Raw genomic sequence first — 27255 nt, 5'->3', positions numbered from 1 at the left:
CCTCTGGTCATTTAACTGGACATAGAAGCGCCTGTTGTTGAGGAGGCTTGTGCTGACCATTGTGCGGTGTTGGACAGTGTCGTAGGCAGCAGAGAGATCTCTGAATGCTGCTCCAGTTATTTGTTTTCCCTCAAACCTGCATAGTTGGGTTTGTGTGTGTCTTTCTTTTTCTGTCTTTCTTTCTTAGGACGGAGATCAAGGTAGACGCCGTTGGAAGGCTCAACACAAGCCGATGCCCCTGGAGATCCATCCCAAAGCTTCCCTCAGGGAGCCCAGCAAGCCAGCTAGCCAGCAAGCCTGCCCAGTCAGCCAACGTAGCCAGTCAGCTCCGCCAGTCAGCCAGTGTAGAAAGTCTGGCTGCCAAGCCAGAGCATATCAGCCCTTGCAGTCAGCCATTGCAGCCATACCAGCCTTGCTCAGCCAGGCCTCTCTCGAGGCCTGGCTCTCTGTCTGCCTGGCCCGGTCTGCCCCGCCCTGCCTTGCAGCAACAGAACCAGCCTTTCTGGCAAGCCAGCCAGCTCAGAATGCGAGCTGAGCAAGCCAGTGCAGCAGCAAGCCCAGACTAGGTTACCGCAGCCTTACTGTGCAGCCACAGCCACTCAGCCCAGACCAGCAGGAGCTGGCCAGGCTCCAACCCTTGCAGCGCAGCCTTAGGCCGGATAGTCCCCCTGCCTGCACTTTGTTGCCTTCCTGGCCTGTCTGCCTGCCTAGGCGCCTCGGTCTTCCTGTCTGTCTGCTTGGCCTGCCGGTCTGAAACTGGTTTAGACTAACTGCGTGCTTGCCAGCTGCGCTGGCTTGCTGAGCTCGTATTCTGAGCTGGCTGGCTTGCTAGCAAGGCTGGTTCTGTTGCTGCAAAGGCAGGGCAGGGCAGACCGGGCCAGGCAGACAGAGAGCCAGGCCTCGAGAGAGGCCTGGCTGAGCTGACTGAGCAAGGCTGGTATGGCTGCAATGGCGGACTGCAAGAGCTGATATGCTCTGGCTTGTCAGCCTGACTTTCTACACTGGCTGACTGGCGGAGCTGGCTGGCTGCGTTGGCTGACTGGGCGGGCTTGCTGGCTAGCTGGCTTGCTGGGCTCCCTGAGGGAAGCTTTGGGATGGATCTCTAGGGGCATCGGCTTGTGTTGAGCCTTCCAACGGCGTCTACCTTGATCTTCATCCTAAGAAAGACAGACAGAAAAAGAAAGACACACACAAAGTCAACTATGCAGCTTCCACATGAGGAAGGCAGGCAGGAAGGTAGGCAGGCACTAGCTGCCTGCGTGCTTGGTTCGCCCTCCAGTTTCTGCTCCAGTTATTTGTTTTCCCTCAAACCCATCCTCAATGTGTTGGGTGAGGTTGAGCTCTGTCCAGCACAGGCCGGGACGGAAACCAGCTTGGTCTTTAGTCAGCTTGGTGTCTATGAGTGGCATGAGGCGTTGGAGTAGCAGCCTCTCTTGTAGGTGATGCAGAGAAGGGAAATGGGTCGGTAGCTCTTTGAGGATGATGGGTCTTTGCCAGGTTTGGGGATTGCAACCACTTTGGCCTTTCTCCAGACAGAAGGGATGGTTTTCTGTGCCATGCATGTGTTCAGCATCCCCACGAGCCAGGTCTTTGCGTTAGGTTCCAGGTGCTGTATAATTTCTGCCAGTATGTCATCAATCCCTGCTGCTTTTCCGGGTTTCAACTTTCCCATTTCAGTTTCGAGTTCTTCTAGGTCGAAGGGTTTGGTTTGAGGGCTGGCTGATTGTGGTTGGTCTGATACCACTGTGCGATGGTATTCTCCTGTGGGTCGGCGGTGTTGTTGGTTATGACTGTTGGCCACCAGTTGTGATGCAACAGAGTTCGCTGTGACCGTTGTGAATTTTGGGTGGCTCCCTGAGGTCCTTGATTGCCATTGGGTCCAACAGTGGTCATTGAAGCGTGCACACACACATGCACACATGCACCTACACACGCACAGGCGCACATGCGTATGCACACCTGGACCTTTAAATGAACAACAACACAAAAACTAAGGCACTGGTGTCTGACTTCTGGTTTACCGGAACGGGGTTCAACTCCCTGCAGTGCCCTGCTCAATGTGTTGTATTTCATTCATTGGTCCATGGTCTCAGAGGTCATTGAGCGGCGCGCTATAGTGCGCGATTCTTCATCATTGTTGAGGATTTAAAAAAAGGCGAAAATCAAGGAAAAGCAAAAGGCTATAGTCCATGGTCACGGACTGCATACTGGTCAAGGTCATTTATACTGGTGAAGATCATTTACTTGTCTTATGAAGGTAATTTATACTGGTCAAGGTCATTTACTAGTCTCATGAAGGTAATTTATACTGGTCAAGGTCATTTACTAGTCTCATGAAGGTAATTTATAATGCCTTCCTGCTGTTATTTGTCATGTTGGTGTTCTCTATATCTTTTCGTCCTGGGCATGACGTTAAACTGTTCCGTTCGAGAGGACCGGCGACCCTCGAATGTAAACAGCCACGAAAGGAAACTATGTGTGTGTGAGGTGTTCTCTATCATTTCATTCCAGTACTACTACTTTGGGTAGTGGCTGGACGTTTGTGTAGATATTGAAAAGGAGGGGGGCGAGCACGCTACCTTGTGGGAGGCCGTTCTTTTTGGGCTTTCTATTTACTCCTCTGGTCATTTAACTGGACATAGAAGCGCCTGTTGTTGAGGAGGCTTGTGCTGACCATTGTGCGGTGTTGGACAGTGTCGTAGGCAGCAGAGAGATCTCTGAATGCTGCTCCAGTTATTTGTTTTCCCTCAAACCTGCATAGTTGGGTTTGTGTGTGTCTTTCTTTTTCTGTCTTTCTTTCTTAGGACGGAGATCAAGGTAGACGCCGTTGGAAGGCTCAACACAAGCCGATGCCCCTAGAGATCCATCCCAAAGCTTCCCTCAGGGAGCCCAGCAAGCCAGCTAGCCAGCAAGCCTGCCCAGTCAGCCAACGTAGACAGTCAGCTCCGCCAGTCAGCCAGTGTAGAAAGTCAGGCTGCCAAGCCAGAGCATATCAGCCCTTGCAGTCAGCCATTGCAGCCATACCAGCCTTGCTCAGTCAGCTCAGCCAGGCCTCTCTCGAGGCCTGGCTCTCTGTCTGCCTGGCCCGGTCTGCCCCGCCCTGCCTTGCAGCAACAGAACCAGCCTTTCTGGCAAGCCAGCCAGCTCAGAATGCGAGCTGAGCAAGCCAGTGCAGCAGCAAGCCCAGACTAGGTTACCGCAGCCTTACTGTGCAGCCACAGCCACTCAGCCCAGACCAGCAGGAGCTGGCCAGGCTCCAACCCTTGCAGCGCAGCCTTAGGCCGGATAGTCCCCCTGCCTGCACTTTGTTGCCTTCCTGGCCTGTCTGCCTGCCTAGGCGCCTCGGTCTTCCTGTCTGTCTGCTTGGCCTGCCGGTCTGAAACTGGTTTAGACTAACTGCGTGCTTGCCAGCTGCGCTGGCTTGCTGAGCTCGTATTCTGAGCTGGCTGGCTTGCTAGCAAGGCTGGTTCTGTTGCTGCAGGGCAGGGCAGACCGGGCCAGGCAGACAGAGAGCCAGGCCTCGAGAGAGGCCTGGCTGAGCTGACTGAGCAAGGCTGGTATGGCTGCAATGGCGGACTGCAAGAGCTGATATGCTCTGGCTTGTCAGCCTGACTTTCTACACTGGCTGACTGGCGGAGCTGGCTGGCTGCGTTGGCTGACTGGGCGGGCTTGCTGGCTAGCTGGCTTGCTGAGCTCCCTGAGGGAAGCTTTGGGATGGATCTCTAGGGGCATCGGCTTGTGTTGAGCCTTCCAACGGCGTCTACCTTGATCTTCATCCTAAGAAAGACAGACAGAAAAAGAAAGAAACACACAAAGTCAACTATGCAGCTTCCACATGAGGAAGGCAGGCAGGCACTAGCTGCCTGCGTGCTTGCTTCGCCCTCCAGTTTCTGCTCCAGTTATTTGTTTTCCCTCAAACCCATCCTCAATGTGTTGGGTGAGGTTGAGCTCTGTCCAGCACAGGCCGGGACGGAAACCAGCTTGGTCTTTAGTCAGCTTGGTGTCTATGAGTGGCATGAGGCGTTGGAGTAGCAGCCTCTCTTGTAGGTGATGCAGAGAAGTGAAATGGGTCGGTAGCTCTTTGAGGATGATGGGTCTTTGCCAGGTTTGGGGATTGCAACCACTTTGGCCTTTCTCCAGACAGAAGGGATGGTTTTCTGTGCCATGCATGTGTTCAGCATCCCCACGAGCCAGGTCTTTGCGTTAGGTTCCAGGTGCTGTATAATTTCTGCCAGTATGTCATCAATCCCTGCTGCTTTTCCGGGTTTCAACTTTCCCATTGCAGTTTCGAGTTCTTCTAGGTCGAAGGGTTTGGTTTGAGGGCTGGCTGATTGTGGTTGGTCTGATACCACTGTGCGATGGTATTCTCCTGTGGGTCGGCGGTGTTGTTGGTTATGACTGTTGGCCACCAGTTGTGATGCAACAGAGTTCGCTGTGACCGTTGTGAATTTTGGGTGGCTCCCTGAGGTCCTTGATCGCCATTGGGTCCAACAGTGGTCATTGAAGCATGCACACACACATGCACCTACACACGCACAGGCGCACATGCGTATGCACACCTGGACCTTTAAATGAACAACAACACAAAAACTAAGGCACTGGTGTCGGACTTCTGGTTTACCGGAACGGGGTTCAACTCCCTGCAGTGCCCTGCTCAATGTGTTGTATTTCATTCATTGGTCCATGGTCTCAGAGGTCATTGAGCGGCGCGCTATAGTGCGCGATTCTTCATCATTGTTGAGGATTTAAAAAAGGCGAAAATCAAGGAAAAGCAAAAGGCTATAGTCCATGGTCACGGACTGCATACTGGTCAAGGTCATTTATACTGGTGAAGATCATTTACTAGTCTTATGAAGGTAATTTATACTGGTCAAGGTCATTTACTAGTCTCATGAAGGTAATTTATACTGGTCAAGGTCATTTACTAGTCTCATGAAGGTAATTTATAATGCCTTCCTGCTGTTATTTGTCATGTTGGTGTTCTCTATATCTTTTCGTCCTGGGCATGACGTTAAACTGTTCCGTTCGAGAGGACCGGCGACCCTCGAATGTAAACAGCCACGAAAGGAAACTATGTGTGTGTGAGGTGTTCTCTATCATTTCATTCCAGTACTACTACTTTGGGTAGTGGCTGGACGTTTGTGTAGATATTGAAAAGGAGGGGGGCGAGCACGCTACCTTGTGGGAGGCCGTTCTTTTTGGGCTTTCTATTTACTCCTCTGGTCATTTAACTGGACATAGAAGCGCCTGTTGTTGAGGAGGCTTGTGCTGACCATTGTGCGGTGTTGGACAGTGTCATAGGCAGCAGAGAGATCTCTGAATGCTGCTCCAGTTATTTGTTTTCCCTCAAACCTGCATAGTTGGGTTTGTGTGTGTCTTTCTTTTTCTGTCTTTCTTTCTTAGGACGGAGATCAAGGTAGACGCCGTTGGAAGGCTCAACACAAGCCGATGCCCCTAGAGATCCATCCCAAAGCTTCCCTCAGGGAGCCCAGCAAGCCAGCTAGCCAGCAAGCCTGCCCAGTCAGCCAACGTAGACAGTCAGCTCCGCCAGTCAGCCAGTGTAGAAAGTCAGGCTGCCAAGCCAGAGCATATCAGCCCTTGCAGTCAGCCATTGCAGCCATACCAGCCTTGCTCAGTCAGCTCAGCCAGGCCTCTCTCGAGGCCTGGCTCTCTGTCTGCCTGGCCCGGTCTGCCCCGCCCTGCCTTGCAGCAACAGAACCAGCCTTTCTGGCAAGCCAGCCAGCTCAGAATGCGAGCTGAGCAAGCCAGTGCAGCAGCAAGCCCAGACTAGGTTACCGCAGCCTTACTGTGCAGCCACAGCCACTCAGCCCAGACCAGCAGGAGCTGGCCAGGCTCCAACCCTTGCAGCGCAGCCTTAGGCCGGATAGTCCCCCTGCCTGCACTTTGTTGCCTTCCTGGCCTGTCTGCCTGCCTAGGCGCCTCGGTCTTCCTGTCTGTCTGCTTGGCCTGCCGGTCTGAAACTGGTTTAGACTAACTGCGTGCTTGCCAGCTGCGCTGGCTTGCTGAGCTCGTATTCTGAGCTGGCTGGCTTGCTAGCAAGGCTGGTTCTGTTGCTGCAAGGCAGGGCAGGGCAGACCGGGCCAGGCAGACAGAGAGCCAGGCCTCGAGAGAGGCCTGGCTGAGCTGACTGAGCAAGGCTGGTATGGCTGCAATGGCGGACTGCAAGAGCTGATATGCTCTGGCTTGTCAGCCTGACTTTCTACACTGGCTGACTGGCGGAGCTGGCTGGCTGCGTTGGCTGACTGGGCGGGCTTGCTGGCTAGCTGGCTTGCTGGGCTCCCTGAGGGAAGCTTTGGGATGGATCTCTAGGGGCATCGGCTTGTGTTGAGCCTTCCAACGGCGTCTACCTTGATCTTCATCCTAAGAAAGACAGACAGAAAAAGAAAGAAACACACAAAGTCAACTATGCAGCTTCCACATGAGGAAGGCAGGCAGGCACTAGCTGCCTGCGTGCTTGCTTCGCCCTCCAGTTTCTGCTCCAGTTATTTGTTTTCCCTCAAACCCATCCTCAATGTGTTGGGTGAGGTTGAGCTCTGTCCAGCACAGGCCGGGACGGAAACCAGCTTGGTCTTTAGTCAGCTTGGTGTCTATGAGTGGCATGAGGCGTTGGAGTAGCAGCCTCTCTTGTAGGTGATGCAGAGAAGGGAAATGGGTCGCTAGCTCTTTGAGGATGATGGGTCTTTGCCAGGTTTGGGGATTGCAACCACTTTGGCCTTTCTCCAGACAGAAGGGATGGTTTTCTGTGCCATGCATGTGTTCAGCATCCCCACGAGCCAGGTCTTTGCGTTAGGTTCCAGGTGCTGTATAATTTCTGCCAGTATGTCATCAATCCCTGCTGCTTTTCCGGGTTTCAACTTTCCCATTGCAGTTTCGAGTTCTTCTAGGTCGAAGGGTTTGGTTTGAGGGCTGGCTGATTGTGGTTGGTCTGATACCACTGTGCGATGGTATTCTCCTGTGGGTCGCGGTGTTGTTGGTTATGACTGTTGGCCACCAGTTGTGATGCAACAGAGTTCGCTGTGACCGTTGTGAATTTTGGGTGGCTCCCTGAGGTCCTTGATCGCCATTGGGTCCAACAGTGGTCATTGAAGCGTGCACACACACATGCACACATGCACCTACACACGCACAGGCGCACATGCGTATGCACACCTGGACCTTTAAATGAACAACAACACAAAAACTAAGGCACTGGTGTCGGACTTCTGGTTTACCGGAACGGGGTTCAACTCCCTGCAGTGCCCTGCTCAATGTGTTGTATTTCATTCATTGGTCCATGGTCTCAGAGGTCATTGAGCGACGCGCTATAGTGCGCGATTCTTCATCATTGTTGAGGATTTAAAAAAAGGCGAAAATCAAGGAAAAGCAAAAGGCTAAATAGTCCATGGTCACGGACTGCATACTGGTCAAGGTCATTTATACTGGTGAAGATCATTTACTAGTCTTATGAAGGTCATTTATACTGGTCAAGGTCATTTACTAGTCTCATGAAGGTAATTTATACTGGTCAAGGTCATTTACTAGTCTCATGAAGGTAATTTATAATGCCTTCCTGCTGTTATTTGTCATGTTGGTGTTCTCTATATCTTTTCGTCCTGGGCATGACGTTAAACTGTTCCGTTCGAGAGGACCGGCGACCCTCGAATGTAAACAGCCACGAAAGGAAACTATGTGTGTGTGAGGTGTTCTCTATCATTTCATTCCAGTACTACTACTTTGGGTAGTGGCTGGACGTTTGTGTAGATATTGAAAAGGAGGGGGGCGAGCACGCTACCTTGTGGGAGGCCGTTCTTTTTGGGCTTTCTATTTACTCCTCTGGTCATTTAACTGGACATAGAAGCGCCTGTTGTTGAGGAGGCTTGTGCTGACCATTGTGCGGTGTTGGACAGTGTCGTAGGCAGCAGAGAGATCTCTGAATGCTGCTCCAGTTATTTGTTTTCCCTCAAACCTGCATAGTTGGGTTTGTGTGTGTCTTTCTTTTTCTGTCTTTCTTTCTTAGGACGGAGATCAAGGTAGACACCGTTGGAAGGCTCAACACAAGCCGATGCCCCTAGAGAACCATCCCAAAGCTTCCCTCAGGGAGCCCAGCAAGCCAGCTAGCCAGCAAGCCTGCCCAGTCAGCCAACGTAGCCAGTCAGCTCCGCCAGTCAGCCAGTGTAGAAAGTCAGGCTGCCAAGCCAGAGCATATCAGCCCTTGCAGTCAGCCATTGCAGCCATACCAGCCTTGCTCAGTCAGCTCAGCCAGGCCTCTCTCGAGGCCTGGCTCTCTGTCTGCCTGGCCCGGTCTGCCCCGGTCTGCCTTGCAGCAACAGAACCAGCCTTTCTGGCAAGCCAGCCAGCTCAGAATGCGAGCTGAGCAAGCCAGTGCAGCAGCAAGCCCAGACTAGGTTACCGCAGCCTTACTGTGCAGCCACAGCCACTCAGCCCAGACCAGCAGGAGCTGGCCAGGCTCCAACCCTTGCAGCGCAGCCTTAGGCCGGATAGTCCCCCTGCCTGCACTTTGTTGCCTTCCTGGCCTGTCTGCCTGCCTAGGCGCCTCGGTCTTCCTGTCTGTCTGCTTGGCCTGCCGGTCTGAAACTGGTTTAGACTAACTGCGTGCTTGCCAGCTGCGCTGGCTTGCTGAGCTCGTATTCTGAGCTGGCTGGCTTGCTAGCAAGGCTGGTTCTGTTGCTGCAAGGCAGGGCAGGGCAGACCGGGCCAGGCAGACAGAGAGCCAGGCCTCGAGAGAGGCCTGGCTGAGCTGACTGAGCAAGGCTGGTATGGCTGCAATGGCGGACTGCAAGAGCTGATATGCTCTGGCTTGTCAGCCTGACTTTCTACACTGGCTGACTGGCGGAGCTGGCTGGCTGCGTTGGCTGACTGGGCGGGCTTGCTGGCTAGCTGGCTTGCTGAGCTCCCTGAGGGAAGCTTTGGGATGGATCTCTAGGGGCATCGGCTTGTGTTGAGCCTTCCAACGGCGTCTACCTTGATCTTCATCCTAAGAAAGACAGACAGAAAAAGAAAGAAACACACAAAGTCAACTATGCAGCTTCCACATGAGGAAGGCAGGCAGGCACTAGCTGCCTGCGTGCTTGCTTCGCCCTCCAGTTTCTGCTCCAGTTATTTGTTTTCCCTCAAACCCATCCTCAATGTGTTGGGTGAGGTTGAGCTCTGTCCAGCACAGGCCGGGACGGAAACCAGCTTGGTCTTTAGTCAGCTTGGTGTCTATGAGTGGCATGAGGCGTTGGAGTAGCAGCCTCTCTTGTAGGTGATGCAGAGAAGGGAAATGGGTCGGTAGCTCTTTGAGGATGATGGGTCTTTGCCAGGTTTGGGGATTGCAACCACTTTGGCCTTTCTCCAGACAGAAGGGATGGTTTTCTGTGCCATGCATGTGTTCAGCATCCCCACGAGCCAGGTCTTTGCGTTAGGTTCCAGGTGCTGTATAATTTCTGCCAGTATGTCATCAATCCCTGCTGCTTTTCCGGGTTTCAACTTTCCCATTGCAGTTTCGAGTTCTTCTAGGTCGAAGGGTTTGGTTTGAGGGCTGGCTGATTGTGGTTGGTCTGATACCACTGTGCGATGGTATTCTCCTGTGGGTCGGCGGTGTTGTTGGTTATGACTGTTGGCCACCAGTTGTGATGCAACAGAGTTCGCTGTGACCGTTGTGAATTTTGGGTGGCTCCCTGAGGTCCTTGATCGCCATTGGGTCCAACAGTGGTCATTGAAGCGTGCACACACACATGCACACATGCACCTACACACGCACAGGCGCACATGCGTATGCACACCTGGACCTTTAAATGAACAACAACACAAAAACTAAGGCACTGGTGTCGGACTTCTGGTTTACCGGAACGGGGTTCAACTCCCTGCAGTGCCCTGCTCAATGTGTTGTATTTCATTCATTGGTCCATGGTCTCAGAGGTCATTGAGCGGCGCGCTATAGTGCGCGATTCTTCATCATTGTTGAGGATTTTAAAAAAGGCGAAAATCAAGGAAAAGCAAAAGGCTATAGTCCATGGTCACGGACTGCATACTGGTCAAGGTCATTTATACTGGTGAAGATCATTTACTAGTCTTATGAAGGTCATTTATACTGGTCAAGGTCATTTACTAGTCTCATGAAGGTAATTTATACTGGTCAAGGTCATTTACTAGTCTCATGAAGGTAATTTATAATGCCTTCCTGCTGTTATTTGTCATGTTGGTGTTCTCTATATCTTTTCGTCCTGGGCATGACGTTAAACTGTTCCGTTCGAGAGGACCGGCGACCCTCGAATGTAAACAGCCACGAAAGGAAACTATGTGTGTGTGAGGTGTTCTCTATCATTTCATTCCAGTACTACTACTTTGGGTAGTGGCTGGACGTTTGTGTAGATATTGAAAAGGAGGGGGGCGAGCACGCTACCTTGTGGGAGGCCGTTCTTTTTGGGCTTTCTATTTACTCCTCTGGTCATTTAACTGGACATAGAAGCGCCTGTTGTTGAGGAGGCTTGTGCTGACCATTGTGCGGTGTTGGACAGTGTCGTAGGCAGCAGAGAGATCTCTGAATGCTGCTCCAGTTATTTGTTTTCCCTCAAACCTGCATAGTTGGGTTTGTGTGTGTCTTTCTTTTTCTGTCTTTCTTTCTTAGGACGGAGATCAAGGTAGACGCCGTTGGAAGGCTCAACACAAGCCGATGCCCCTAGAGATCCATCCCAAAGCTTCCCTCAGGGAGCCCAGCAAGCCAGCTAGCCAGCAAGCCTGCCCAGTCAGCCAACGTAGACAGTCAGCTCCGCCAGTCAGCCAGTGTAGAAAGTCAGGCTGCCAAGCCAGAGCATATCAGCCCTTGCAGTCAGCCATTGCAGCCATACCAGCCTTGCTCAGTCAGCTCAGCCAGGCCTCTCTCGAGGCCTGGCTCTCTGTCTGCCTGGCCCGGTCTGCCCCGCCCTGCCTTGCAGCAACAGAACCAGCCTTTCTGGCAAGCCAGCCAGCTCAGAATGCGAGCTGAGCAAGCCAGTGCAGCAGCAAGCCCAGACTAGGTTACCGCAGCCTTACTGTGCAGCCACAGCCACTCAGCCCAGACCAGCAGGAGCTGGCCAGGCTCCAACCCTTGCAGCGCAGCCTTAGGCCGGATAGTCCCCCTGCCTGCACTTTGTTGCCTTCCTGGCCTGTCTGCCTGCCTAGGCGCCTCGGTCTTCCTGTCTGTCTGCTTGGCCTGCCGGTCTGAAACTGGTTTAGACTAACTGCGTGCTTGCCAGCTGCGCTGGCTTGCTGAGCTCGTATTCTGAGCTGGCTGGCTTGCTAGCAAGGCTGGTTCTGTTGCTGCAAAGGCAGGGCAGGGCAGACCGGGCCAGGCAGACAGAGAGCCAGGCCTCGAGAGAGGCCTGGCTGAGCTGACTGAGCAAGGCTGGTATGGCTGCAATGGCGGACTGCAAGAGCTGATATGCTCTGGCTTGTCAGCCTGACTTTCTACACTGGCTGACTGGCGGAGCTGGCTGGCTGCGTTGGCTGACTGGGCGGGCTTGCTGGCTAGCTGGCTTGCTGGGCTCCCTGAGGGAAGCTTTGGGATGGATCTCTAGGGGCATCGGCTTGTGTTGAGCCTTCCAACGGCGTCTACCTTGATCTTCATCCTAAGAAAGACAGACAGAAAAAGAAAGACACACACAAAGTCAACTATGCAGCTTCCACATGAGGAAGGCAGGCAGGAAGGTAGGCAGGCACTAGCTGCCTGCGTGCTTGGTTCGCCCTCCAGTTTCTGCTCCAGTTATTTGTTTTCCCTCAAACCCATCCTCAATGTGTTGGGTGAGGTTGAGCTCTGTCCAGCACAGGCCGGGACGGAAACCAGCTTGGTCTTTAGTCAGCTTGGTGTCTATGAGTGGCATGAGGCGTTGGAGTAGCAGCCTCTCTTGTAGGTGATGCAGAGAAGGGAAATGGGTCGGTAGCTCTTTGAGGATGATGGGTCTTTGCCAGGTTTGGGGATTGCAACCACTTTGGCCTTTCTCCAGACAGAAGGGATGGTTTTCTGTGCCATGCATGTGTTCAGCATCCCCACGAGCCAGGTCTTTGCGTTAGGTTCCAGGTGCTGTATAATTTCTGCCAGTATGTCATCAATCCCTGCTGCTTTTCCGGGTTTCAACTTTCCCATTGCAGTTTCGAGTTCTTCTAGGTCGAAGGGTTTGGTTTGAGGGCTGGCTGATTGTGGTTGGTCTGATACCACTGTGCGATGGTATTCTCCTGTGGGTCGGCGGTGTTGTTGGTTATGACTGTTGGCCACCAGTTGTGATGCAACAGAGTTCGCTGTGACCGTTGTGAATTTTGGGTGGCTCCCTGAGGTCCTTGATTGCCATTGGGTCCAACAGTGGTCATTGAAGCGTGCACACACACATGCACACATGCACCTACACACGCACAGGCGCACATGCGTATGCACACCTGGACCTTTAAATGAACAACAACACAAAAACTAAGGCACTGGTGTCGGACTTCTGGTTTACCGGAACGGGGTTCAACTCCCTGCAGTGCCCTGCTCAATGTGTTGTATTTCATTCATTGGTCCATGGTCTCAGAGGTCATTGAGCGGCGTGCTATAGTGCGCGATTCTTCATCATTGTTGAGGATTTAAAAAAAGGCGAAAATCAAGGAAAAGCAAAAGGCTATAGTCCATGGTCACGGACTGCATACTGGTCAAGGTCATTTATACTGGTGAAGATCATTTACTAGTCTTATGAAGGTCATTTATACTGGTCAAGGTCATTTACTAGTCTCATGAAGGTAATTTATACTGGTCAAGGTCATTTACTAGTCTCATGAAGGTAATTTATAATGCCTTCCTGCTGTTATTTGTCATGTTGGTGTTCTCTATATCTTTTCGTCCTGGGCATGACGTTAAACTGTTCCGTTCGAGAGGACCGGCGACCCTCGAATGTAAACAGCCACGAAAGGAAACTATGTGTGTGTGAGGTGTTCTCTATCATTTCATTCCAGTACTACTACTTTGGGTAGTGGCTGGACGTTTGTGTAGATATTGAAAAGGAGGGGGGCGAGCACGCTACCTTGTGGGAGGCCGTTCTTTTTGGGCTTTCTATTTACTCCTCTGGTCATTTAACTGGACATAGAAGCGCCTGTTGTTGAGGAGGCTTGTGCTGACCATTGTGCGGTGTTGGACAGTGTCGTAGGCAGCAGAGAGATCTCTGAATGCTGCTCCAGTTATTTGTTTTCCCTCAAACCTGCATAGTTGGGTTTGTGTGTGTCTTTCTTTTTCTGTCTTTCTTTCTTAGGACGGAGATCAAGGTAGACGCCGTTGGAAGGCTCAACACAAGCCGATGCCCCTAGAGATCCATCCCAAAGCTTCCCTCAGGGAGCCCAGCAAGCCAGCTAGCCAGCAAGCCTGCCCAGTCAGCCAACGTAGACAGTCAGCTCCGCCAGTCAGCCAGTGTAGAAAGTCAGGCTGCCAAGCCAGAGCATATCAGCCCTTGCAGTCAGCCATTGCAGCCATACCAGCCTTGCTCAGTCAGCTCAGCCAGGCCTCTCTCGAGGCCTGGCTCTCTGTCTGCCTGGCCCGGTCTGCCCCGCCCTGCCTTGCAGCAACAGAACCAGCCTTTCTGGCAAGCCAGCCAGCTCAGAATGCGAGCTGAGCAAGCCAGTGCAGCAGCAAGCCCAGACTAGGTTACCGCAGCCTTACTGTGCAGCCACAGCCACTCAGCCCAGACCAGCAGGAGCTGGCCAGGCTCCAACCCTTGCAGCGCAGCCTTAGGCCGGATAGTCCCCCTGCCTGCACTTTGTTGCCTTCCTGGCCTGTCTGCCTGCCTAGGCGCCTCGGTCTTCCTGTCTGTCTGCTTGGCCTGCCGGTCTGAAACTGGTTTAGACTAACTGCGTGCTTGCCAGCTGCGCTGGCTTGCTGAGCTCGTATTCTGAGCTGGCTGGCTTGCTAGCAAGGCTGGTTCTGTTGCTGCAAAGGCAGGGCAGGGCAGACCGGGCCAGGCAGACAGAGAGCCAGGCCTCGAGAGAGGCCTGGCTGAGCTGACTGAGCAAGGCTGGTATGGCTGCAATGGCGGACTGCAAGAGCTGATATGCTCTGGCTTGTCAGCCTGACTTTCTACACTGGCTGACTGGCGGAGCTGGCTGGCTGCGTTGGCTGACTGGGCGGGCTTGCTGGCTAGCTGGCTTGCTGGGCTCCCTGAGGGAAGCTTTGGGATGGATCTCTAGGGGCATCGGCTTGTGTTGAGCCTTCCAACGGCGTCTACCTTGATCTTCATCCTAAGAAAGACAGACAGAAAAAGAAAGACACACACAAAGTCAACTATGCAGCTTCCACATGAGGAAGGCAGGCAGGAAGGTAGGCAGGCACTAGCTGCCTGCGTGCTTGGTTCGCCCTCCAGTTTCTGCTCCAGTTATTTGTTTTCCCTCAAACCCATCCTCAATGTGTTGGGTGAGGTTGAGCTCTGTCCAGCACAGGCCGGGACGGAAACCAGCTTGGTCTTTAGTCAGCTTGGTGTCTATGAGTGGCATGAGGCGTTGGAGTAGCAGCCTCTCTTGTAGGTGATGCAGAGAAGGGAAATGGGTCGGTAGCTCTTTGAGGATGATGGGTCTTTGCCAGGTTTGGGGATTGCAACCACTTTGGCCTTTCTCCAGACAGAAGGGATGGTTTTCTGTGCCATGCATGTGTTCAGCATCCCCACGAGCCAGGTCTTTGCGTTAGGTTCCAGGTGCTGTATAATTTCTGCCAGTATGTCATCAATCCCTGCTGCTTTTCCGGGTTTCAACTTTCCCATTGCAGTTTCGAGTTCTTCTAGGTCGAAGGGTTTGGTTTGAGGGCTGGCTGATTGTGGTTGGTCTGATACCACTGTGCGATATTATTCTCCTGTGGGTCGGCGGTGTTGTTGGTTATGACTGTTGGCCACCAGTTGTGATGCAACAGAGTTCGCTGTGACCGTTGTGAATTTTGGGTGGCTCCCTGAGGTCCTTGATTGCCATTGGGTCCAACAGTGGTCATTGAAGCGTGCACACACACATGCACCTACACACGCACAGGCGCACATGCGTATGCACACCTGGACCTTTAAATGAACAACAACACAAAAACTAAGGCACTGGTGTCGGACTTCTGGTTTACCGGAACGGGGTTCAACTCCCTGCAGTGCCCTGCTCAATGTGTTGTATTTCATTCATTGGTCCATGGTCTCAGAGGTCATTGAGCGGTGTGCTATAGTGCGCGATTCTTCATCATTGTTGAGGATTTAAAAAAAGGCGAAAATCAAGGAAAAGCAAAAGGCTATAGTCCATGGTCACGGACTGCATACTGGTCAAGGTCATTTATACTGGTGAAGATCATTTACTAGTCTTATGAAGGTCATTTATACTGGTCAAGGTCATTTACTAGTCTCATGAAGGTAATTTATACTGGTCAAGGTCATTTACTAGTCTCATGAAGGTAATTTATAATGCCTTCCTGCTGTTATTTGTCATGTTGGTGTTCTCTATATCTTTTCGTCCTGGGCATGACGTTTTGAAACGTTTTTTTAATCCTCAAAAATGATGAAAAACGGCCTGCTATAGTATGCCATACGATATGGGCTATAGCCCATGGTCAAAAATGATGAAAAACGAGGATTTTTTTTCTTTCAAAAATTCAAAAAACGATGGGCTATAACCCAACTTTTTGAAATTTTGAATTTTTTTCAATTCCTCAAAAACGATGAAAAACGGCGTGCTATAGTATACCATACGATATGGGCTATAACCCATGGTCAAAAATGATGAAAAACGAGGATATTTATTTTTTCAAAAATTCAAAAAACGATGGGCTATAACCCAACTTTTTGAAATTTTGAATTTTTTTCAATTCCTCAAAAACGATGACAAACGGCGTGCTATAGTATGCCATACGATATGGGCTATAGCCCATGGTCAAAAATGATGAAAAACGAGGATTTCTTTTTTTTCAAAAATTCAAAAAACGATGGGCTATAACCCAACTTTTTGAAATTTTGAAATTTTTTCAAATCCTCAAAAATGATGAAAAACGGCGTGCTATAGTATGCCATACGATATGGGCTATAGCCCATGGTCAAAAATGATGAAAAACGAGGATAATTCTTTTTTTCAAAAATTCAAAAAACGATGGGCTATAACCCAACTTTTTGAAATTTTGAATTTTTTTCAATTCCTCAAAAACGATGAAAAACGGCGTGCTATAGTATGCCATACGATATGGGCTATAGCCCATGGTCAAAAATGATGAAAAACGAGGATTTCTTTTTTTTCAAAAATTCAAAAAACGATGGGCTATAACCCAACTTTTTGAAATTTTGAATTTTTTTCAAATCCTCAAAAATGATGAAAAACGGCCTGCTATAGTATGCCATACGATATGGGCTATAACCCATGGTCAAAAATGATGAAAAACGAGGATATTTATTTTTTCAAAAATTCAAAAAACGATGGGCTATAACCCAACTTTTTGAAATTTTGAATTTTTTTCAATTCCTCAAAAACGATGACAAACGGCGTGCTATAGTATGCCATACGATATGGGCTATAGCCCATGGTCAAAAATGATGAAAAACGAGGATTTCTTTTTTTTCAAAAATTCAAAAAACGATGGGCTATAACCCAACTTTTTGAAATTTTGAAATTTTTTCAAATCCTCAAAAATGATGAAAAACGGCGTGCTATAGTATGCCATACGATATGGGCTATAGCCCATGGTCAAAAATGATGAAAAACGAGGATAATTATTTTTTTCAAAAATTCAAAAAACGATGGGCTATAACCCAACTTTTTGAAATTTTGAATTTTTTTCAATTCCTCAAAAACGATGAAAAACGGCGTGCTATAGTATGCCATACGATATGGGCTATAGCCCATGGTCAAAAATGATGAAAAACGAGGATTTCTTTTTTTTCAAAAATTCAAAAAACGATGGGCTATAACCCAACTTTTTGAAATTTTGAATTTTTTTCAAATCCTCAAAAATGATGAAAAACGGCCTGCTATAGTATGCCATACGATATGGGCTATAACCCATGGTCAAAAATGATGAAAAACGAGGATATTTCTTTTTTTAAAAATTCAAAAAACGATGGGCTATAACCCAACTTTTTGAAATTTTGAATTTTTTTCAATTCCTCAAAAACGATGAAAAACGGCGTGCTATAGTATGCCATACGATATGGGCTATAGCCCATGGTCAAACATGATGAAAAACGAGGATTTCTTTTTTTTCAAAAATTCAAAAAACGATGGGCTATAACCCAACTTTTTGAAATTTTGAAATGTTTTCAATTCCTCAAAAACGATGAAAAACGGCGTGCTATAGTATGCCATACGATATGGGCTATAGCCCATGGTCAAAAATGATGAAAAACGAGGATTTCTTTTTTTTCAAAAATTCAAAAAACGATGGGCTATAACCCAACTTTTTGAAAATTTGAATTTTTTTCAAATCCTCAAAAATGATGAAAAACGGCGTGCTATAGTATGCCATACGATATGGGCTATAGCCCATGGTCAAAAATGATGAAAAACGAGGATAATTATTTTTTTTTAAAATTCAAAAAACGATGGGCTATAACCCAACTTTTTGAAATTTTGAATTTTTTTTTAATCCTCAAAAATGATGAAAAACGGCCTGCTATAGTATGCCATACGATATGGGCTATAACCCATGGTCAAAAATGATGAAAAACGAGGATATTTATTTTTTCAAAAATTCAAAAAACTATGGGCTATAACCCAACTTTTTGAAATTTTGAATTTTTTTCAAATCCTCAAAAATGATGAAAAACGGCGTGCTATAGTATGCCATACGATATGGGCTATAGCCCATGGTCAAAAATGATGAAAAACGAGGATATTTCTTTTTTCAAAAATTAAAAAAACGATGGGCTATAACCCAACTTTTTGAAATTTTGAATTTTTTTCAAATCCTCAAAAATGATGAAAAACGGCGTGCTATAGTATGCCATACGATATGGGCTATAGCCCATGGTCAAAAATGATGAAAAACGAGGATAAAAAATAAATTCAAAAATTCAAAAAACGATGGGCTATAACCCAACTTTTTGAAATTTTGATTTTTTTTCAAATCCTCAAAAATGATGAAAAATGGCGTGCTATAGTATGCCATACGATATGGGCTATAGCCCATGGTCAAAAATGATGAAAAACGAGGATATTTCTTTTTTCAAAAATTAAAAAAACGATGGGCTATAACCCAACTTTTTGAAATTTTGAATTTTTTTCAAATCCTCAAAAATGATGAAAAACGGCGTGCTATAGTATGCCATACGATATGGGCTATAGCCCATGGTCAAAAATGATGAAAAACGAGGATAAAAAATAAATTCAAAAATTAAAAAAACGATGGGCTATAACCCAACTTTTTGAAATTTTGATTTTTTTTCAAATCCTCAAAAATGATGAAAAACGGCGTGCTATAGTATGCCATACGATATGGGCTATAGCCCATGGTCAAAAATGATGAAAAACGAGGATATTTTCTTTTTCAAAAATTCAAAAAACGATGGGCTATAACCCAACTTTTTGAAATTTTGAATTTTTTTCAATTCCTCAAAAATGATGAAAAACGGCGTGCTATAGTATGCCATACGATATGGGCTATAGCCCATGGTCAAAAATGATGAAAAACGAGGATATTTCTTTTTTCAAAAATTCAAAAAACGATGGGTTATAACCCAACTTTTTGAAATTTTGAAATTTTTTCAATTCCTCAAAAACGATGAAAAACGGCGTGCTATAGTATGCCATACGATATGGGCTATAGCCCATGGTCAAAAATGATGAAAAACGAGGATTTCTTTTTTTTCAAAAATTAAAAAAACGATGGGCTATAACCCAACTTTTTGAAATTTTGAATTTTTTTCAAATCCTCAGAAATGATGACAAACGGCGTGCTATAGTATGCCATACGATATGGGCTATAGCCCATGGTCAAAAATGATGAAAAACGAGGATAATTATTTTTTTCAAAAATTCAAAAAACGATGGGCTATAACCCAACTTTTTGAAATTTTGATTTTTTTTCAATTCCTCAAAAACGATGAAAAACGGCGTGCTATAGTATGCCATACGATATGGGCTATAACCCATGGTCAAAAATGATGAAAAACGAGGATATTTTTTTTTTCAAAAATTCAAAAAACGATGGGCTATAACCCAACTTTTTGAAATTTTGAATTTTTTTCAATTCCTCAAAAATGATGAAAAACGGCGTGCTATAGTATGCCATACGATATGGGCTATAGCCCATGGTCAAAAATGATGAAAAACGAGGATATTTCTTTTTTCAAAAATTCAAAAAACGATGGGTTATAACCCAACTTTTTGAAATTTTGAAATTTTTTCAATTCCTCAAAAACGATGAAAAACGGCGTGATATAGTATGCCATACGATATGGGCTATAGCCCATGGTCAAAAATGATAAAAAACGAGGATTTCTTTTTTTTCAAAAATTAAAAAAACGATGGGCTATAACCCAACTTTTTGAAATTTTGAATTTTTTTCAAATCCTCAGAAATGATGACAAACGGCGTGCTATAGTATGCCATACGATATGGGCTATAGCCCATGGTCAAAAATGATGAAAAACGAGGATAATTATTTTTTTCAAAAATTCAAAAAACTATGGGCTATAACCCAACTTTTTTGAAATTTTGAAATTTTTTCAATTCCTCAAAAACGATGAAAAACGGCGTGCTATAGTATGCCATACGATATGGGCTATAGCCCATGGTCAAAAATGATGAAAAACGAGGATTTCTTTTTTTTCAAAAATTAAAAAAACGATGGGCTATAACCCAACTTTTTGAAATTTTGAATTTTTTTAAAATCCTCAGAAATGATGACAAACGGCGTGCTATAGTATGCCATACGATATGGGCTATAGCCCATGGTCAAAAATGATGAAAAACGAGGATAATTATTTTTTTCAAAAATTCAAAAAACGATGGGCTATAACCCAACTTTTTGAAATTTTGAATTTTTTTTTAATCCTCAAAAATGATGAAAAACGGCCTGCTATAGTATGCCATACGATATGGGCTATAACCCATGGTCAAAAATGATGAAAAACGAGGATATTTATTTTTTCAAAAATTCAAAAAACTATGGGCTATAACCCAACTTTTTTGAAATTTTGAATTTTTTTCAAATCCTCAAAAATGATGAAAAACGGCGTGCTATAGTATGCCATACGATATGGGCTATAGCCCATGGTCAAAAATGATGAAAAACGAGGATATTTCTTTTTTCAAAAATTCAAAAAACGATGGGCTATAACCCAACTTTTTGAAATTTTGAATTTTTTTCAAATCCTCAAAAATGATGAAAAACGGCGTGCTATAGTATGCCATACGATATGGGCTATAGCCCATGGTCAAAAATGATGAAAAACGAGGATAAAAAATAAATTCAAAAATTCAAAAAACGATGGGCTATAACCCAACTTTTTGAAATTTTTTCAAATCCTCAAAAATGATGAAAAACGGCGTGCTATAGTATGCCATACGATATGGGCTATAGCCCATGGTCAAAAATGATGAAAAACGAGGATATTGTTTTTTTCAAAAATTCAAAAAACGATGGGCTATAACCCAACTTTTTGAAATTTTGAATTTTTTTAAATTCCTCAAAAATGATGAAAAACGGCGTGCTATAGTATGCCATACGATATGGGCTATAGCCCATGGTCAAAAATGATGAAAAACGAGGATATTTCTTTTTTCAAAAATTCAAAAAACGATGGGTTATAACCCAACTTTTTGAAATTTTGAAATTTTTTCAATTCCTCAAAAACGATGAAAAACGGCGTGATATAGTATGCCATACGATATGGGCTATAGCCCATGGTCAAAAATGATAAAAAACGAGGATTTCTTTTTTTTCAAAAATTAAAAAAACGATGGGCTATAACCCAACTTTTTGAAATTTTGAATTTTTTTCAAATCCTCAGAAATGATGACAAACGGCGTGCTATAGTATGCCATACGATATGGGCTATAGCCCATGGTCAAAAATGATGAAAAACGAGGATAATTATTTTTTTCAAAAATTCAAAAAACTATGGGCTATAACCCAACTTTTTTGAAATTTTGAAATTTTTTCAATTCCTCAAAAACGATGAAAAACGGCGTGCTATAGTATGCCATACGATATGGGCTATAGCCCATGGTCAAAAATGATGAAAAACGAGGATTTCTTTTTTTTCAAAAATTAAAAAAACGATGGGCTATAACCCAACTTTTTGAAATTTTGAATTTTTTTCAAATCCTCAGAAATGATGACAAACGGCGTGCTATAGTATGCCATACGATATGGGCTATAGCCCATGGTCAAAAATGATGAAAAACGAGGATAATTATTTTTTTCAAAAATTCAAAAAACGATGGGCTATAACCCAACTTTTTGAAATTTTGAATTTTTTTTTAATCCTCAAAAATGATGAAAAACGGCCTGCTATAGTATGCCATACGATATGGGCTATAACCCATGGTCAAAAATGATGAAAAACGAGGATATTTATTTTTTCAAAAATTCAAAAAACTATGGGCTATAACCCAACTTTTTTGAAATTTTGAATTTTTTTCAAATCCTCAAAAATGATGAAAAACGGCGTGCTATAGTATGCCATACGATATGGGCTATAGCCCATGGTCAAAAATGATGAAAAACGAGGATATTTCTTTTTTCAAAAATTCAAAAAACGATGGGCTATAACCCAACTTTTTGAAATTTTGAATTTTTTTCAAATCCTCAAAAATGATGAAAAACGGCGTGCTATAGTATGCCATACGATATGGGCTATAGCCCATGGTCAAAAATGATGAAAAACGAGGATAAAAAATAAATTCAAAAATTCAAAAAACGATGGGCTATAACCCAACTTTTTGAAATTTTTTCAAATCCTCAAAAATGATGAAAAACGGCGTGCTATAGTATGCCATACGATATGGGCTATAGCCCATGGTCAAAAATGATGAAAAACGAGGATATTGTTTTTTTCAAAAATTCAAAAAACGATGGGCTATAACCCAACTTTTTGAAATTTTGAATTTTTTTAAATTCCTCAAAAACGATGAAAAACGGCGTGCTATAGTATGCCATACGATATGGGATATAACCCATGGTCAAAAATGATGAAAAACGAGGATATTTTTTTTTTCAAAAATTCTAAAAACGATGGGCTATAACCCAACTTTTTGAAATTTTGAATTTTTTTCAATTCCTCAAAAACGATGAAAAACTGCGTGCTATAGTATGCCATACGATATGGGCTATAGCCCATGGTCAAAAATGATGAAAAACGAGGATATTATTTTTTTCAAAAATTCAAAAAACGATGGGCTATAACCCAACTTTTAGAAATTTTGAATTTTTTTCAAATCCTCAAAATGATGAAAAACGGCGTGCTATAGTATGCCATACGATATGGGCTATAGCCCATGGTCAAAAATGATGAAAAACGAGGATAAAAAATAAATTCAAAAATTCAAAAAACGATGGGCTATAACCCAACTTTTTGAAATTTTGAATTTTTTTCAATTCCTCAAAAACGATGAAAAACGGCGTGCTATAGTATGCCATACGATATGGGCTATATCCCATGGTCAAAAATGATGAAAAACGAGGATAAAAAATAAATTCAAAAATTCAAAAAACGATGGGCTATAACCCAACTTTTTGAAATTTTGAATTTTTTTCAATTCCTCAAAAACGATGAAAAACGGCGTGCTATAGTATGCCATACGATATGGGCTATAGCCCATGGTCAAAAATGATGAAAAACGAGGATATTTTCTTTTTCAAAAATTCAAAAAACGATGGGCTATAACCCAACTTTTTGAAAATTTGAATTTTTTTCAATTCCTCAAAAATGATGAAAAACGGCGTGCTATAGTATGCCATACGATATGGGCTATAGCCCATGGTCAAAAATGATGAAAAACGAGGATATTTTCTTTTTCAAAAATTCAAAAAACGATGGGCTATAACCCAACTTTTTGAAATTTAGATTTTTTTTCAATTCCTCAAAAACGATGAAAAACGGCGTGCTATAGTATGCCATACGATATAAGCTATAACCCATGGTCAAAAATGATGAAAAACGGGATATTTTTTTTTTCAAAAATTCAAAAAACGATGGGCTATAACCCAACTTTTTGAAATTTTGAATTTTTTTCAATTCCTCAAAAATGATGAAAAACGGCGTGCTATAGTATGCCATACGATATGGGCTATAGCCCATGGTCAAAAATGATGAAAAACGAGGATATTTCTTTTTTCAAAAATTCAAAAAACGATGGGTTATAACCCAACTTTTTGAAATTTTGAATTTTTTTCAATTCCTCAAAAACGATGAAAAACGGCGTGCTATAGTATGCCATACGATATGGGCTATAGCCCATGGTCAAAAATGATGAAAAACGAGGATATTTATTTTTTCAAAAATTCAAAAAACGATGGGCTATAACCCAACTTTTTGAAATTTTGAATTTTTTTCAAATCCTCAGAAATGATGACAAACGGCGTGCTATAGTATGCCATACGATATGGGCTATAGCCCATGGTCAAAAATGATGAAAAACGAGGATATTTCTTTTTTCAAAAATTCAAAAAACGATGGGCTATAACCCAAATTTTTGAAATTTTGAATTTTTTTCAAATCCTCAAAAATGATGAAAAACGGCGTGCTATAGTATGCCATACGATATGGGCTATAGCCCATGGTCAAAAATGATGAAAAACGAGGATAAAAAATAAATTCAAAAATTCAAAAAACGATGGGCTATAACCCAACTTTTTGAAATTTTGAATTTTTTTCAATTCCTCAAAAACGATGAAAAACGGCGTGCTATAGTATGCCATACGATATGGGATATAACCCATGGTCAAAAATGATGAAAAACGAGGATATTTTTTTTTTCAAAAATTCTAAAAACGATGGGCTATAACCCAACTTTTTGAAATTTTGAATTTTTTTCAATTCCTCAAAAACGATGAAAAACTGCGTGCTATAGTATGCCATACGATATGGGCTATAGCCCATGGTCAAAAATGATGAAAAACGAGGATATTTTTTTTTTCAAAAATTCAAAAAACGATGGGCTATAACCCAACTTTTAGAAATTTTGAATTTTTTTCAAATCCTCAAAAATGATGAAAAACGGCGTGCTATAGTATGCCATACGATATGGGCTATAGCCCATGGTCAAAAATGATGAAAAACGAGGATAAAAAATAAATTCAAAAATTCAAAAAACGATGGGCTATAACCCAACTTTTTGAAATTTTGAATTTTTTTCAATTCCTCAAAAACGATGAAAAACGGCGTGCTATAGTATGCCATACGATATGGGCTATAACCCATGGTCAAAAATGATGAAAAACGAGGATTTTTTTTTTTTCAAAAATTCAAAAAACGATGGGCTATAACCCAACTTTTTGAAATTTTGAATTTTTTTCAATTCCTCAAAAACGATGAAAAACGGCGTGCTATAGTATGCCATACGATATGGGCTATAGCCCATGGTCAAAAATGATGAAAAACGAGGATAATTTTTTTTTTCAAAAATTAAAAAAACGATGGGCTATAACCCAACTTTTTGAAATTTTGAATTTTTTTTCAAATCCTCAAAAATGATGAAAAACGGCGTGCTATAGTATGCCATACGATATGGGCTATAGCCCATGGTCAAAAATGATGAAAAACGAGGATATTCTTTTTATCAAAAATTCAAAAAACGATGGGCTATAACCCAACTTTTTGAAATTTTGAATTTTTTTCAATTCCTCAAAAACGATGAAAAACGGCGTGCTATAGTATGCCATACGATATGGGCTATAACCCATGGTCAAAAATGATGAAAAACGAGGATATTTCTTTTTTCAAAAATTCAAAAAACGATGGGCTATAACCCAACTTTTAGAAATTTTGAATTTTTTTCAAATCCTCAAAAATGATGAAAAACGGCGTGCTATAGTATGCCATACGATATGGGCTATAGCCCATGGTCAAAAATGATGAAAAACGAGGATAAAAAATAAATTCAAAAATTCAAAAAACGATGGGCTATAACCCAACTTTTTGAAATTTTGAATTTTTTTCAAATCCTCAGAAATGATGACAAACGGCGTGCTATAGTATGCCATACGATATGGGCTATAGCCCATGGTCAAAAATGATGAAAAACGAGGATAATTATTTTTTTCAAAAATTCAAAAAACGATGGGCTATAACCCAACTTTTTGAAATTTTGAATTTTTTTTTAATCCTCAAAAATGATGAAAAACGGCGTGCTATAGTATGCCATACGATATGGGCTATAACCCATGGTCAAAAATGATGAAAAACGAGGATATTTATTTTTTCAAAAATTCAAAAAACTATGGGCTATAACCCAACTTTTTTGAAATTTTGAATTTTTTTCAAATCCTCAAAAATGATGAAAAACGGCGTGCTATAGTATGCCATACGATATGGGCTATAGCCCATGGTCAAAAATGATGAAAAACGAGGATATTTCTTTTTTCAAAAATTCAAAAAACGATGGGCTATAACCCAAATTTTTGAAATTTTGAATTTTTTTCAAATCCTCAAAAATGTAGAAAAACGGCGTGCTATAGTATGCCATACGATATGGGCTATAGCCCATGGTCAAAAATGATGAAAAACGAGGATAAAAAATAAATTCAAAAATTCAAAAAACGATGGGCTATAACCCAACTTTTTGAAATTTTGAATTTTTTTCAAATCCTCAAAAATGATGAAAAACGGCGTGCTATAGTATGCCATACGATATGGGCTATAGCCCATGGTCAAAAATGATGAAAAACGAGGATATTTTTTTTTTCAAAAATTCAAAAAACGATGGGCTATAACCCAACTTTTTGAAATTTTGAATTTTTTTCAATTCCTCAAAAACGATGAAAAACGGCGTGCTATAGTATGCCATACGATATGGGATATAACCCATGGTCAAAAATGATGAAAAACGAGGATATTTTTTTTTTCAAAAATTCTAAAAACGATGGGCTATAACCCAACTTTTTGAAATTTTGAATTTTTTTCAATTCCTCAAAAACGATGAAAAACTGCGTGCTATAGTATGCCATACGATATGGGCTATAGCCCATGGTCAAAAATGATGAAAAACGAGGATATTTTTTTTTTCAAAAATTCAAAAAACGATGGGCTATAACCCAACTTTTAGAAATTTTGAATTTTTTTCAAATCCTCAAAAATGATGAAAAACGGCGTGCTATAGTATGCCATACGATATGGGCTATAGCCCATGGTCAAAAATGATGAAAAACGAGGATAAAAAATAAATTCAAAAATTCAAAAAACGATGGGCTATAACCCAACTTTTTGAAATTTTGAATTTTTTCAATTCCTCAAAAACGATGAAAAACGGCGTGCTATAGTATGCCATACGATATGGGCTATAACCCATGGTCAAAAATGATGAAAAACGAGGATATTTATTTTTTCAAAAATTCAAAAAACTATGGGCTATAACCCAACTTTTTTGAAATTTTGAATTTTTTTCAAATCCTCAAAAATGATGAAAAACGGCGTGCTATAGTATGCCATACGATATGGGCTATAGCCCATGGTCAAAAATGATGAAAAACGAGGATATTTCTTTTTTCAAAAATTCAAAAAACGATGGGCTATAACCCAAATTTTTGAAATTTTGAATTTTTTTCAAATCCTCAAAAATGATGAAAAACGGCGTGCTATAGTATGCCATACGATATGGGCTATAGCCCATGGTCAAAAATGATGAAAAACGAGGATAAAAAATAAATTCAAAAATTCAAAAAACGATGGGCTATAACCCAACTTTTTGAAATTTTGAATTTTTTTCAAATCCTCAAAAATGATGAAAAACGGCGTGCTATATAGTATGCCATACGATATGGGCTATAGCCCATGGTCAAAAATGATGAAAAACGAGGATATTTTTTTTTCAAAAATTCAAAAAACGATGGGCTATAACCCAACTTTTTGAAATTTTGAATTTTTTTCAATTCCTCAAAAACGATGAAAAACGGCGTGCTATAGTATGCCATACGATATGGGATATAACCCATGGTCAAAAATGATGAAAAACGAGGATATTTTTTTTTTCAAAAATTCTAAAAACGATGGGCTATAACCCAACTTTTTGAAATCTTGAATTTTTTTCAATTCCTCAAAAACGATGAAAAACTGCGTGCTATAGTATGCCATACGATATGGGCTATAGCCCATG

Source organism: Protomyctophum parallelum (genome assembly GCF_964188405.1).
Source record: "Protomyctophum parallelum genome assembly, chromosome: 10".
Classification (NCBI taxonomy): Eukaryota; Metazoa; Chordata; class Actinopteri; order Myctophiformes; family Myctophidae; genus Protomyctophum; species Protomyctophum parallelum.
The sequence above is the reverse complement of the archived record's forward strand: the minus strand, read 5'-3'. Positions refer to the sequence as shown.